At 42.2% G+C, this 14,314-nt stretch overlaps 1 protein-coding gene and 1 pseudogene across 4 annotated transcripts in view; both read right to left on the bottom strand.

Moving 5' to 3' along the window:
* Nucleotides 1-14,314, bottom strand: part of Pxd (Peroxidase) — a 1,822,298-nt gene that overhangs the window by 1,556,482 nt on the left and 251,502 nt on the right. The gene's annotated exons all lie outside the window — the stretch shown is intronic.
* Nucleotides 8,056-9,183, bottom strand: LOC137249280 (COP9 signalosome complex subunit 1b-like; annotated as a pseudogene).

Below are 14,314 nucleotides of genomic sequence, written 5' to 3'. Positions count from 1 at the left end.
GCTTGGTCAGTGATAGCATATGTAGGAAGTGCGGGTTGGAGGCGGAAACGATCGAACACGTTCTGTGCTCGTGCCCTGTACTTGCCAGGCTAAGAATCCAGCTATTAGGAGTGATACAGTCCTAGGAAGCTTCTAGTATTTGCCAAGAGGACGGAGTTATTTTATAACATAGGTCTTGGTTTTTGATTGGGTTTTTCAGTTTGGTCGTTAAAACAAACTTCTGGTAACACTACGGACTCAATCAGTCTATGCGAGGTCCTCATGGACCGGCCAGTTCAACCTAACCTAACATAAGGCACGGTATACCTTCGAGGAGATCTAGGCCGAGATTCTCTTTCAATCTGCGTTGTTTAAGCCCATTCCGCACGGCATCTTCGAGGAAGATGCATTTTCGCTGAAAAGATTTTCATAGCGGAAATACACTCTGAGTATTTGCGAGCCCACTGCTGAGGAGCGATAAAAAAAATGCTATTACTTAAGTTGAAAAATTTTAATTAACAACTTGTGGTTCTCTAACTGGACTCAAATGTAAGATTTTCACGAAAATAGAATGAAGTATATATAATTTGAAAAATATATAAATGTGACGCGATAACCTCCGAGGAGATTTTAGGCCGAGAAGAAGAGAAGCAATTTGCGTCGAGCTCCTTTTAATTTTTTCTACAAATTGGCGGGACGGGCCTACTTGTTTTATGCCGACCCCGAACGGCATCTGCAAGGCAGATGAGTTTTCGCTGAGTGCTTTTCATGGCAGAAATACAGTCGGAGTGCTTGCCAAACACTGCCGAGGGGCGACTCCGGTAAGAAAAATTTCTTTTTTTTTTCATGGTCGTCAGAATAAGTGCAATAGTATACATGGCCCAATAAGCCGTTGCCACGCCAGTTTTTCAAATTTGTTAAATACGTTATTTAAGTCATCATTACGAGGATGTTACCCTTAATTTTTAAGATTGCAGCTCTTCGTTACAGAGATATCTTATATGTATATGTTTGTATTTTTATAAAGAAAGTGGAGGTAGTTGCCTGCTGATTGTATTTTTTTTTTTTGAGCACTTCCTCCTTGAAGAGGAATATCTGAAGATATTGCTCCCGACTTGAAGGCAATAGCTCAATTAGGTATTAAAATATCGAAAAGTCAATTTACAGGATATATTTGATATACATATAAAAACTCTGCGTGGCTATATACAGATTACGGCCACTTCTTGTAGGAACCTTACTCGGGCTCGAAAGTAGCGGCATGACAAATTTCATTACAAAAATTAGCACCAAACGAGAATTTTGTCTGGCTATCAGACCAGCTTTGGTGCTAGTAGATGAGGAAGGAACGGAGGTGCGCTTAAACGTGGCGTGAATCGCTCTTGGTTGTGAACAGAAAGGAGCCATACATGTTTTAAAGAAATCGCGTCGACAACAAGTATTAGGGGTTAGCCTAAAACATCGCGTTTTGCATGTGACATATATGTGCCCATTTTATAAATATGTATTTCTTCGGTAGATGCGGCGCTGCTAGTCTCTAGGACCGAACGAAGGAAGTCTCTCCACAAGGATCTACTAATTGTGTGACAAATTTTGAATGATCCGACAGAAATTGAGCCATGCTACATTGAAATGCCATGCTTTGGTCCCGGAAAAAACCCCGTCTGACTCCAGTACATATACCAAGCTACCGGTGGAGGTGCAGATTTTGTACGTACGTATTTGTCTTTTTTTGAGTAGAAGAAGCATGCGTATATATGTGTGGCGGGGCTTAAAACAACATAAAAACAAGAAATGCCTACACGTAGATGAAGGCTATTACGATCAATACATCGTACAATTTGTATGTAAATTTGTATGTCCTTTGAAAATCAAATTGTTCTGCTGAAATAGTAAAAAAAAATTACTTTTACTTATTTTCAGCAAGTAATTCAAAACCAGAATTTCGGCTGTGAAAAAACTGAAAAATATTTACTTAAAAATATAGCTTCAAAGCGCAGTAAAATATTCAAGTTTTTGTTTTCTGCTGACGACTACAGCTCGCATCCAAGTAAGATCTGAAGTAAAATGAAAATAAAAAATTTTTTTTGCTTTGCTTTTTTCTGTTGCTGAAATATTTTTCAAATACAAATGTAAGCTGTATACAAAAATTCCAAACCGACAAAAAACTCATTGCTGGTAAGGCCAAAAATTTTTAATTTTACTATTTTTCAGTTAGCAATTCAAACCCTGGCGAAATGTACTCTTTTCAACGACATCAAAACTGTGTTGATAGAATAAACACAAAGTTATGGGGCCATACATGCCTTAACCTCTTAAAAAGGGGTTCTTGACCCTATCTAGAAAACTGTACGTAGCATTAAAAAAGTAAGTATACAGTTTTTATCAGGGTACCGAGTACTACCAAATTTGGTTACACAAGTAGAACTGCATCAAAATCACTGTTGACCAGTGTAATTCCCGTTCAAATTCAAATAACGGCAACAATAGAAGTAACAATTCAAGATCATCAAACGGTAGAGGTAGAAATGCAAATGTCCGCGCTTTAAACGCGAATACCCCTCAGGAGCGCACACTGGGGAGGACGAATTGAGCGAGTAAGAGATCTTTCTTCACCAAAGAGTATTTATTGTTTAATTTTGATCTATTCTGATTTTATCGAGTTACAATTTAACGAGTCACAAAAATTTTGTTCTTTCTTAGTAGACACTCAAGCTGACATTTCTTTAGTAAAAATCTCAAGTATAGACAGAACTCTTCCTTTAAATACAAATGACATTATTACCATTACCGGGGTCACTTCCAATACTGTTTCTACTTTAGGTGAAATTACCGTAAAGTTGAATTTTGCTAACTTTTCCATTAAACATACTTTGAATATAGTGCATTAGGACTTTAATATTCCATCCGATGGTATATTGGATAAAGATTTTCTGAAAATTAACAAATGCATTATTAATTATGAAAGCAATAGTATTTCTTTTTGGGTAGGTAATGAAAAAGTGGTGGTACCTATCCTGCACGGAACAGAAATCGACAGTTGTATCATTCCTCCCAGATGTGAAATTTTCAAACTTTTTGATTTAGGAGATTCACCCGAGCCACTTTTCGTGAATTCGCAAAGAATTGAAAAGGGTGTTTTCACAGCTAGGTGCAGTATTCGGACAGAAAAACCTTCAAATTACAATGTTTGTTCAATTAACAAAACAGAAAGAGAAGACAAACGTTTGAAAAAACTGATTTAAATTTTAAAAAATCAAATGACTACCCCAACATGCTCAAAGTAAATTAATTGACCTTTGCATAGATTATGCCGACATTTTCGCTCTTGACACGGACAAAATGACTCTAAACAACTTCTACGAGCAAAAATTAAGATTGACATACAACGACCCGGTATATGTAAAGAACTATAGATTGCCTTACTCCCAACGTGAAGAAATATACAACCAAGTAAATAAACTGTTAGATAACGATTTGATTTAACCTAGTTACTTTAATTACAATAGTCCTTTGATTGTTGTTCGGCCTGAGTGCGTCGTAAACCGGCAGTGGGTAGGCGCACAAGGGTCGATCTTGGAGTGGATGGTTCGCTCAAAAGAAATAAAGGAAACAAACGCACAGAGGATTTCCTCGTTATAATAATGTTTTATTAAGAGTGTTAGGAAATATAGAGTGGATACAATATTACCTTGGTGTTGAACGTGACAGTGGCGATCTTGGGCGATGTGTGCTGGTTGGCGGTCAATCGAAAAAGAGACCGGTTATCCCGTTGAGGACAACCACTAAGCCGCGAAAAAGTCCTCTGGTATTAAGGAGGGGAAAAAAAGCCACACACACAACAACCCCCACATATACGTGCATGGGTGCTGACAACCCGCACACACACGTGCATGCGTATGAAACGCATGCATGTGCATGCATGCACACAAATGCGGCGTGAGTGTGGGTGGCTGGAAATATTATTAAAACGTTAGGGAGGGGCGCCGTCAATCAGATAAAAGTTAGGCATTGGGCCTAAACATGCTGCCCCCCTTGCGGTACGCAACATCACAGTCCGCCAAGGATCACCGACCGTGAAGAAGAGAAAAAAAAATAAAAAACTTATAATTAATTATATCTAACTTAACATAATGCCGGACAGTCCGCCGGCTTGGCGGCACGCAAAATGGTGGGAGCTTGGTTGCTGCTGCCTCGGTCATTCACCAATTTTCCCGTTATGGTGTAAGGCGTGAGCCAGGTTTGCCTAGAGCTAGGGATTGCGAAAAGAAGTAAGAAGATATACGTGTTCATATTTCTTGCCGTTTATTACAAATTCATTGGAAATTCTATGCTTGTGAATTTTGCATGAAGAAAATTCAATAAAAAATAACTTATTGTAATGATACAAGCTTTTAAAACGCACACCTCCATTGTGAATTCATACAAGTGGCGAATTTTCGATAAAACGTTCACAATAGTGAACAGCGAGTGAGTATTAATATGTTTTCTGTATACAAATTTAAAGCTGATTTGAAACAAATGTGCAATTCATGGCACTTCAATTTAATAACGGCGAACACAAGAAAAGGAAACCTTTCTTCCATTCTCTGGCTCTTCGCGACAGCCGTTCTCCCTGTCAGCTATGATTTGACACGTAGGCATGGCAATGGAGGGATAGAAAGATTTTTCACTTGTACGAACTCACAATGCACACCTCTTGCGACTGTGTACAACAGAAATTCAATAAAATAAAAAAGGATAAAAAGTGTAAAAATTCATGTATTTCGGTCGTTACCGAACATTTTGCTGTTAGGCCTTCGCTGTGCCCGAGAGTACCCAACCGAAGATGGTACTCTGAGCTAACAAAGGGCCAAACGTGGTGGGCAGAATCCCTGGGAGTATTATCTCGGCATATACATCTGTGCCTAGGACGAGGCGGATCGGGGCGGATGAGTAGAACTGCGGATCCGCCAGACGAAGATGTGCGTACGGGGCTGCGATGGCACTGTCGATGCTGGTTGTGGGTGTCGTGCGCCGAAAATTGGCTACGACCGCAGCATGGGTCGCAATCCTTCTGTTCTGTCCGTGTCTTCCTCGGATACGCAGCAGACATCCTGCTTGGCCGCCAATGTTGCTGGTAGGAAGTTGGAGCTCCTGGGCGAGCTCATCCGCAATCACTGTGGTGGGGGAGCATCCGTCGATTAAGGCGCGAACGAGGTGTAGCCGCCCCCCTGCTTCTATTTTCACGACCGCGGTGGGGGTGATCGCTACCGTCGGTATCATGGTGGCAGTGGCAGCTGAATGCGGGGCTAGGAGCCATGCCCGGAAGGCGGACACGGTGGTGAGCTGCAGCGAGTTGGATCCGTGACTGCGATCTCGTGGTTGATGATGGGTGTAATGTCGTTGTTGCAGGCGAAGAGGCCTTGTCTCCGCTCTGCGCTCGCGCGGTGGTTGTCTTCGTTGAGGGGCCTTAGTTTGCCGGCGAAGAGACCGAGTCTCCGCTCGGCCGTCACGAACATGGCGCTGGACGGTAGATGGGTTGTGCTGGAGCCGCTTCCTTTCGTGCTGCAAAAGCGGTCGATACGATTTGGCTGCTGGTGTTGTGTTTGGGCGAAGAGACCGAGTCTCCGCTCCGGTTCGGTGGATTCGAGCTGGACGAAGAGGCCCAGTCTCCGTTCCAGCATCTGACGCATATAACGATATGGAGTCGTCAATCCGCTCACGGGGTGTTTCCAGCTCCTCCTCAACTTGTACACTCCATGGCTTGGAGCGGGCTTCGTGGAGTAGCTGTTCCTCTTCATCAATCGAGGAGATGTGAAGCATCGTGTGATGTTTTTCGCCGCATTTTTTACATCGGCCTTGGCTTGGGCATGCGTTAGAGCGGTGGTCTAGAGCCAAGCAATTTCCACAGCAGCTCCCGCGGATCGCTAAGTAAAGACGCTCCTCGGGTTTTTTGGCCCGAAAGATGGGGCACAGGCGTATGGGATGTTGCTTAAAACAAGCGCGGCATTCCGACGTATAACGCATGACGTTCTTGGCAGCGTTTCGTTTTAAAGCGGCAAAACGACCCATTTTCCTGAAAGGAGTGAAATAGGTTTCAATGGGTCGGGTCATTGTCAAAGTGCATGGGCGAGTGGTCCCTAGTTGTATTATTGGGGATTTGGGAAATTTTATTAACGCGCGCATAAGGGGAAACATCTGTCGCTGCAAAAAAAAATATTCATATGTGGCGTGCATTATGTGCATGGCCTCTTTCCCCGCACGTTATGTGCCTGGGTCTTAGTGCCTTATTTTGTTTATTTTGTGTCACCCGGCAGCGTTTTAGTTGGCCACGGGCACACTAGTGCTGCAGAAAATGAGCATTTACGATTTTCGGTTCACACATTCTGGTGCCGAACCGGGTAGAAAGTGTATAGCGTGGGTTCTTTTGAGTCGCTGTTATTTGTGTTGTTGGTGCTAAAACCCAACAACTTCCCTGCCCGCCACAAAAAAAATGTTTGGACAGCAAAATTGTATGCGATGTAAAGAAAAAATAAAAAAAATGTTCGTTTTGGATGAGGAGAATCATTTGTAGAATGTATCATTTTCCTCTTTTTGTATTACCTTTCGGTAATTTATGAGAGTTGTTTATTCAACCTTTCCCCAAGTACGCTTCTAGTCCGGTTTAATTGATGGCCTTTAGCAAATGGCACGGTTCCCGAAGGGTATTTGGCTCCGGTACCGATTTTTCGGAAACGGGTTCTTCGGTACCCGTTTGCATCATTTTATGCATCCCTAATATAATGTAGATTTAAAACTCGGCATGTATGTACATACGTTGGTTTAAGTATATGGGCAGTCAGTGCCCGTACTTTACCGCATTGGTAGTTTGACATACCTTTTTGACCCATTTTTCATTTTCTACTACTTCTGCTACCAACACTTAGATTCTACCAATATTTCAGTATTTTCGCACTGAAAACGCATACTGCGATAATTTTAAAGTATTGAATTGCAGAGCCCACCCAACTAACATTAGGAGGCGATACTGACCAAATCAGTAAATTTTGAAAAAAAAGAGAACTTAAACAGGAAATAAATTTTGAGTAGAGAAATATATTGACTGAGTACGCGAATATTCTCTGCGCTATTTTTCTCAGTTTTTTTTTTTTTTCTCTTTTGAATAATTTGAACGACAATAGGAAGTTTTACGTAAACGATAACATGCTGAAATTGGTTATTTTTCGGCGGTAATTTTGGTACCTTGGAAAATTGTTGTTGTGATTAGACGTTTTGGTGCATGTTTGTCAGTATTTCACACTCACGATACAGGAAAAAAGTGAGTATCGTATAGGCATAAGCTATGTACATAGATATATACAAATGTATGTAGTTTTGTCTTGTTTACGTGTTTTAAAAGTGTCATTTCCTTGAAATGCTCGTTATTTGTTTTACAACAAATGATTAATTGTTTGGTACAAATATGAACCGTAGCGGTTGTTTTCTTGGTAAAAAACTACCAACTACTACCATTTTCGTTTTTCTCTCACCCACTACCATTCCCTTTATAAAGGTCCGCGCACTGGCATAACATGCCAGACAAAAACAATGAACATTCATGCGCACCAATGTACATTTCTCTGAATTGAAGCAAACGGTAAATGGATCTTTCGATTCATGGCGCCGTTGCTTCATTCTTTCGGTTTTACGCGTGGTTGAATACGGTGGTGAATAGGGAGACGGAAAACATAAAATAATAATGGTAAGTAAATTCGGATATTTTGACCAATTTATTAATGATAAATATTTTCTCTATTTCATCGTATTAATTCTTTTAATTTTAGGTTGATGATGTATTCGACGACGATTCAACTCCAGGTACTGGTGTAGCACCAATGCCTGGGTTTTATAATGATTGCTACCTAATAACGGAATTGGTTGTATTGCTAGCCACAGTAACACAAATGTACTATGGTACCATACCAGATGTTTGGGGTGCGACCTGGTGAAGGTGTTTTTACTCAGTGCGGAACCCGTGTTTTTCCAAATAAAGGCCCAAGTATTGGACAGTAAGTTTTTAAAGTCAAATCGTCACAGCACTGTCGGCATAATATTTCAAAGTGTTAAAAGCGGGCAGAAGGTGCTAGTTTCACAACTCAATTTTTGAGCATTAAAGAATTTATTCAGTAACTTTAGGCAGGATGCGTATTTGGATTCATAAAATTTAAAAATTATATCACGCAACTGTGGCTCCAACTCAAGAAATAACTTAAATGAGCTAGATGAAATAACATTCTTCTGCAATTCTTGTCGATCGAATATGGCTAATGCGCATAGACCACCATACATAGCAACATTGTTTTGTGATAGCATCTCTGGACATACGCAGTGAGCGAAGCCCGCTTGTAAAAATTTCTTAGCTGCCGATTTATATTTCTTTTTGTCTACAATTCTGCCAGACCGGCAGCGCATTTGAGACGTGTTGCGACTGCCAGGTTAGCTTCCTTTAGTCCCTCCATGAACTCAGGTATGCTTTCTGATTTGTTGATGTAACTGAGAACATGTGCCCAGTTTTGTAAATATACCGATACCTTGATCACATTGAGACGCATATTGATAACATGTTTGCCACTGGTGCAATAGTCGCGTGCTCGCGAATAACATTTCAAGGTACTGGTTAAAAACTCCACAACTCAAATAATGATCACCCAAATCATCATGAGCACGTCGTATGCTCTCTTTAATTTGATTTATAATTTTTTAAATCAGAGTTTAATTCTCCAAATCGAATGTGGCTTGTTTACTTTTTGTTTCAACCCAATTGCTATCGAATGCAGGCAAGTCCAATGCATCGGCAGCAACGCCACCTGCATCAGCACCAGCTTGCGCTGCCGACTGCGCTGCCACGTCGGGTAGGAGCTTGCCCGGAGCTACTTCCACCATTAGCATTTAACTCTGTTAACCTTTTGTGCAGCGATTGATACATACTATATAGGCATTCATGACATGCTTTATTGTCAGCTTGAGAGCCTCGACACGTAGTAATGGACATACATCAGCCACAAATTTTAAACGATATAAGGTCGCTAATCCCGTATACGAATTCGCATATACTGCAAGATCGAGCGATGGATTCTCCACAGTTAGCTGGTGCTCCTCATTGTTATCATTGTCTTCAATGGGTGCGTCCACTTACATCGGTTCGAGAGCATTCTGCGCTAGTTGTACCGGCATCAGTGACATATTATTTAACGTATTTATGGAATTAATGTTGCTTAGTCTACACAAATAAGACGAATTAAAATTTTCCAACTTTTATCACAACCGATGCCTGAATTTTGCCAATCGTTTTCACACAAAAATTCATCGACACATGTCAAAGTATAGCTCATGTTCCTCAGCTGGCCAAGTGGTTCCCGTACACATTTTCCTGACTGCTTGGGAAAGTTAAAACAGTTTTAAGAGCCGTGTAAATATAAGAATTTTTTCCAAGTTGCAGGCCGAAAAGTAGTTGTTTTCATTCCGGCCCTTTTTTATGTAATTTATAAAAACAAAAAATTATTTTACACAGAAGTATTAATCTTCCTCGACTCATACGCAATTAGCTCTCTGCGACTGGCGTGCTAGCCTGTTGTTTTCCAATTGTGAACGTTTTAAAAATGTAGTCGTCACCTTCATAATACTCCCATGCACCGATTTAGGATTCCTCTATTTACTTCTACGTTCAATTAAGCCAGCTAAATGTTCAGAGCGCGTTGGTAATGAATCAATTTGTAACGGTTGTGTGCCCCTGACTACATGCCCTTATTTGGAATCACTTTTAGCACTCAAACGAGCATTACGTATTAAATTCACAATCCAACATTCTGCCTCACTTGCTTTCATGTTCAATCTATCTGCAAGCCTTCTAATTGTTTTACCTTGATGAATACGACAGACAGTCTCGAACGTCATTAGACGTTCATCTTCGACGAATTCATTTAAACAAGCAACAATGAAGAAATCATTTAAAATAACCGTTTGGCATTCATGTAATTTTAAACGTGCGTCTTCGAAGTCAAAGTTTACCTACAAAGTTTACCGATAAGTATAAGATTCTTGTTGTATAACTTTGATTAGGTCTTTAAGTGCGTTTCGGCGCGTGCGATTTATTATGACTGCGGTGGTTAAATAGCGCATAATGTGTGGGCAAATTGTTTGTATGGCATTAAGAGAGAGCGGCTTGTACAGGAATATGTCAATTATTAGACCACATCCTTTTTCAAGATGTTTCCGGTAAAGGTAATCCCCTTTTTTTCCAGGGAATTGTAGTAGACGTGTATCTTTGGGAGTATATTAGTAGCCATAAGAAACTTGTAAATGCCAATACTTCACCCTCTGCTAAACATTTCGCAAATCGATAAAAGTCATGTCGGGTTGGTCATTCTTTCAGAAATTGTTTGAAGAATGCCGTACGTTAGACTTTTATTCAAAAAATGCACTATGTTGCCAATTCGTCTTAGAACTTTAGATTCCTACCTTGACTTGAACAGAAGAGGCAAGCTTTTGTGCTGTCCTGCTATACAGGGAGTATTCACCCCTTTTAATCTGAAATTTCGGAAAGTTCTTGTCCGTCAAGTATTCATGGAAGCGTTCGAGGGGTTAGTGTTCCGGCTCGAGAATGTGCAAACCCACATGACTCCTTATCGATTCACAAAACATCGACCAGAAAATTAAGCCTCTCTTCCTAAACCTGTTGGCATTTATAAGTTTATTATTATTATATTTTGTAAAGGGATATGAATACATATTTAAATATGGCTGTCCCTATTCCTTGGACAAAAACTTTCGTTGGCCTCATGACTTTGGCTGAGTGCATCTGCTTTCTGGGGCAGACCGTGGGTCTGTATTAGGGTTCTGGTATCCTCGCTGGGGGAAGCGAGTGACTGTGGGAAATTTAAAATATACAAAAGGCCGAAAGCCCTTAGATTCTGTGGCAGATCGGTTCGCCCTTCTGCGGTAGGCTTTTATGATGTCCTCGTTATGGGATAACGAGTGAGTGGGGTGGTTTCTGGTGTCCTCGCTCGGGGAGAGCGGGTGAATTGTGGGTTTGATTTTGAAAATGAAAAATAATTGTTTTGTGGCAGATGGGGATCTGCATTAGGGTGGTTGATTGGCCTCGGTGGGCGAGCGCCGGGTTTTGAAATTTTGAAAATTTAAAAAAAGATTACGGGCCGAGTGCCTTTGTTTTCTGTGGCAGACCGAGGGTCTGCGTAAAGGCTTTTCTCGTTATGGAACAACGAGTGAGTGGGATGGTTTTTTTTTTTTGAAAATGAAAAAATAGAATTTTGTGGCAGATGGGGGATCTGCGTGAGGGCTTTTCGGGTATCCTCGTTATGGGAGAACGAGTGAGTGGGATATTTTTTTTTTTTTTTTTTGAACGGAGGGATGTGGAGGAACTGGGGGGATTGTTAAGCGAAGCTTTTGGTCCTCGCACAATCTATCTCCGTGGGAAGAAGGATCAGTTTGACCAAAGGTCGTCTGACTTGACCCTTCTCGGTTATGAGGTCGACTACACGTACTCGGTTATCTTCTCCGGGGTGTACGTCGACGACTCTACCTAGCCTCCACTCGTTGGGAGATAAGTTGTCCTCTTTGAAGACAGCGAGATCTCCCACTTTTATATTTTCTTTGGGATGCTTCCACTTCACTCGTTTTTGAGGTTCGGATAGATATTCCACCTTCCATCGTTTGCAGAAAGTGTGATGGAGGGCTTTGAGCTTCTGCCATCTGTTTATTATGGAGGCCGTGCTTTCGTTCACATCCGGTTCTGGCGGCGCCAGAAGATGGCTGCCTGTTAGGAAATGTCCTGGAGTCAGGGGTTCCAGGTCCGTTGGGTCATTCGACCCCGGACTGAGAGGGCGCGAGTTGAGGCACGCCTCAATCCGGCACAAAAGTGTTTGGAACTCCTCCATAGTATATTTGTGGGGAGAAGCGATCTTTTTGAAGTGGCTTTTGAAGCTCTTCACTCCCGCTTCCCACAAGCCGCCCATATGTGGAGCGCCAGCGGGAATAAAATGCCAAGTTAATGCTTGATGGCTATACTTGGAGACTGTTTTGTCTCGGCTTTCTGCCAGGAAGGCTTTGAATTCCGATCGTAGAGATCTGGAAGCTCCGACAAAGTTCGTACCATTGTCGGAGTAGATGTTCTTCGGACATCCTCTTCTCGCGATAAAACGCGAAAAGGCCGCGAGGAAGCCTGGGGTACTAAGGTCACTAGTGGCTTCTAAATGGATGGCCTTAGTGGAAAAACATACGAAAAGGCATACGTAGCCTTTTGACAGTCGACATCCCCTACCGCGGTAGCTTTTGATGTCGAAAGGCCCTGCAAAGTCTACCCCGGTATTGGTGAACGCGCGGGTAAAAGTAGTCCGCTCGCAGGGAAGGGTCCCCATAAGTTGGGACTGTGCCTGCCTTCGGTGAATAATGCAGGTTTTGCAAGTGTGGATGATGGCTCTGATCATGGTCTTGACATTCGGTATCCAGTATTGGGTTCGGATGAGACGGATCATGAGCTGGTTCTCGCCATGAAGGGAGTCATGATGAGCCATTATAACTGTAAGGCGAGACAGCCTGCAATTGTAAGGCAAGATGATCGGATGACGCTCGTTGTATGACATGTCTTTTGACGCCCCTAGACGCCCCCCTGTTCTAATAATATCATCTTTGTCGATATATGGATTTAGGGACAGTATTTCACTCTTGCGATCGATAGGTTCCCTATTTTTTAATTTTAAATATTCTGTCCCGTAAAATTGTTTCTGGCAGACTCGTATTAATGCTTGAGTCGTTGCCTTAATCTCATCGGCTGAGATTATGCACGACCTTTCGTGGAACATTGCTTTAGTTTTTGGGTGAGTTCGTTTATAAAATCTCCTAACATAGGATAGAACCTTCAAAGCCCTGGGTAAATTTGAAAAACGATCGAGAATATCTACATGATCTACCCTTGTCGTGGCATATGTTTGTGCCCTCTTTTCCTCAACGGACGTTTTGTATTCGGTCTCTTGTGCTGGCCAGTGGGAATTGTCTTCTTGCAGCCAAGAAGGTCCCTGCCACCACAACGAATTGTTGGTCAACTCTGATGCAAGTAGTCCTCTGCTTCCTAGATCCGCTGGATTAGATTCCGAGTCCACGTGAAGCCAGTCCTTGCTACCGACCATATCGATGATCTTAGTGATATTCGGTGTGTGACGAAGGTTGACCAGGAACAGGGCGGCTTTCTTATCCATGCGAGTACGATGGTTGAATCCGTCCAGAGGTGAACTTTTACGGGTCCCAAATGAATATTGCGGAATATTGATTCCATCGTTTCTGCGAGAAGCACGGCGCCGCAGAGTTCTAAACGTGGTAGCGAGATGGTTTTCACTGGAGCTACTCTGGTTTTTGCTAAGAGTAAGTGAATGAAAACCTGATCGTCTCTTTTTACGCGCATATATATCGCTGCAGCATATGCTTTCTCGGAAGCGTCACAGAAGCCGTGGATTTCTATTTCGCCTTCCGGGGAAAAATTTACCCACCGCGGTATCCGTATGTTATCTATTTCGCCATAGTGTTGGGTGAAGGTTTTCCACCGTTCTAATGTATTTGGTGAGACAGGCTCATCCCATCCGGTGCCTTCTAACCAAATATTCTGCATTAATATTTTTGCTACTATGACCATTGGTGCAAGCCAGCCTAAAGGGTCGAAAAGTTTGGCTATAGCGGATAGGATTGCGCGTTTGGTGATGTTCTCGCCCTTCTCTAAAACTCCTGCGGTGAAGTAAAACATGTCTGAATGCGCGTTCCATCGTATTCCGAGTGCCTTCACCGAGCTAGCCTCTTCAAACGCTAGGAAGTCCTCGCTGAGCAAATCCGTTTTGGGGATGTCCTGAAGGACTTCCTCACAATTGGATGTCCACTTGCGCAATGGAAAGCCAGCTGAGTGTAATGCTTCGCGAATCTCGTTCCTTGCTTTGATAGTTGACGCTATTGTATGCCCTCCAGATAAAACGTCGTCGACATACATACTTTCGCGTAATATACCCGATGCTATTGGGTGGGTATTTTCTACATCATTAGCCAATTGTAGAAGTGACCGTATCGCGAGGTAGGGGGCGCAGTTTACACCAAATGTGACAGTCTTTAGTTCGTAAAGACTGATGGGTTCGTTGGGCGATGTTCGATGGACAATTCTTTGAAATTTGGCGTGATTATCGGTCACCCAAATTTGCCTATACATCTTTTCTATGTCACTATTAAAGACAAAGCGATACAGTCGCCAACGTAAAATTAAAATAGGCAAGTCTGCTTGGAGTACTGGCCCTGGGTGGAGTATGTCGTTTAGACTAATGCC

The sequence above is a fragment of the Eurosta solidaginis genome, chromosome 1 (assembly GCF_040869045.1).
Source record: "Eurosta solidaginis isolate ZX-2024a chromosome 1, ASM4086904v1, whole genome shotgun sequence".
Classification (NCBI taxonomy): domain Eukaryota; kingdom Metazoa; phylum Arthropoda; class Insecta; order Diptera; family Tephritidae; genus Eurosta; species Eurosta solidaginis.
The sequence above is the reverse complement of the archived record's forward strand: the minus strand, read 5'-3'. Positions and strand labels throughout refer to the sequence as shown.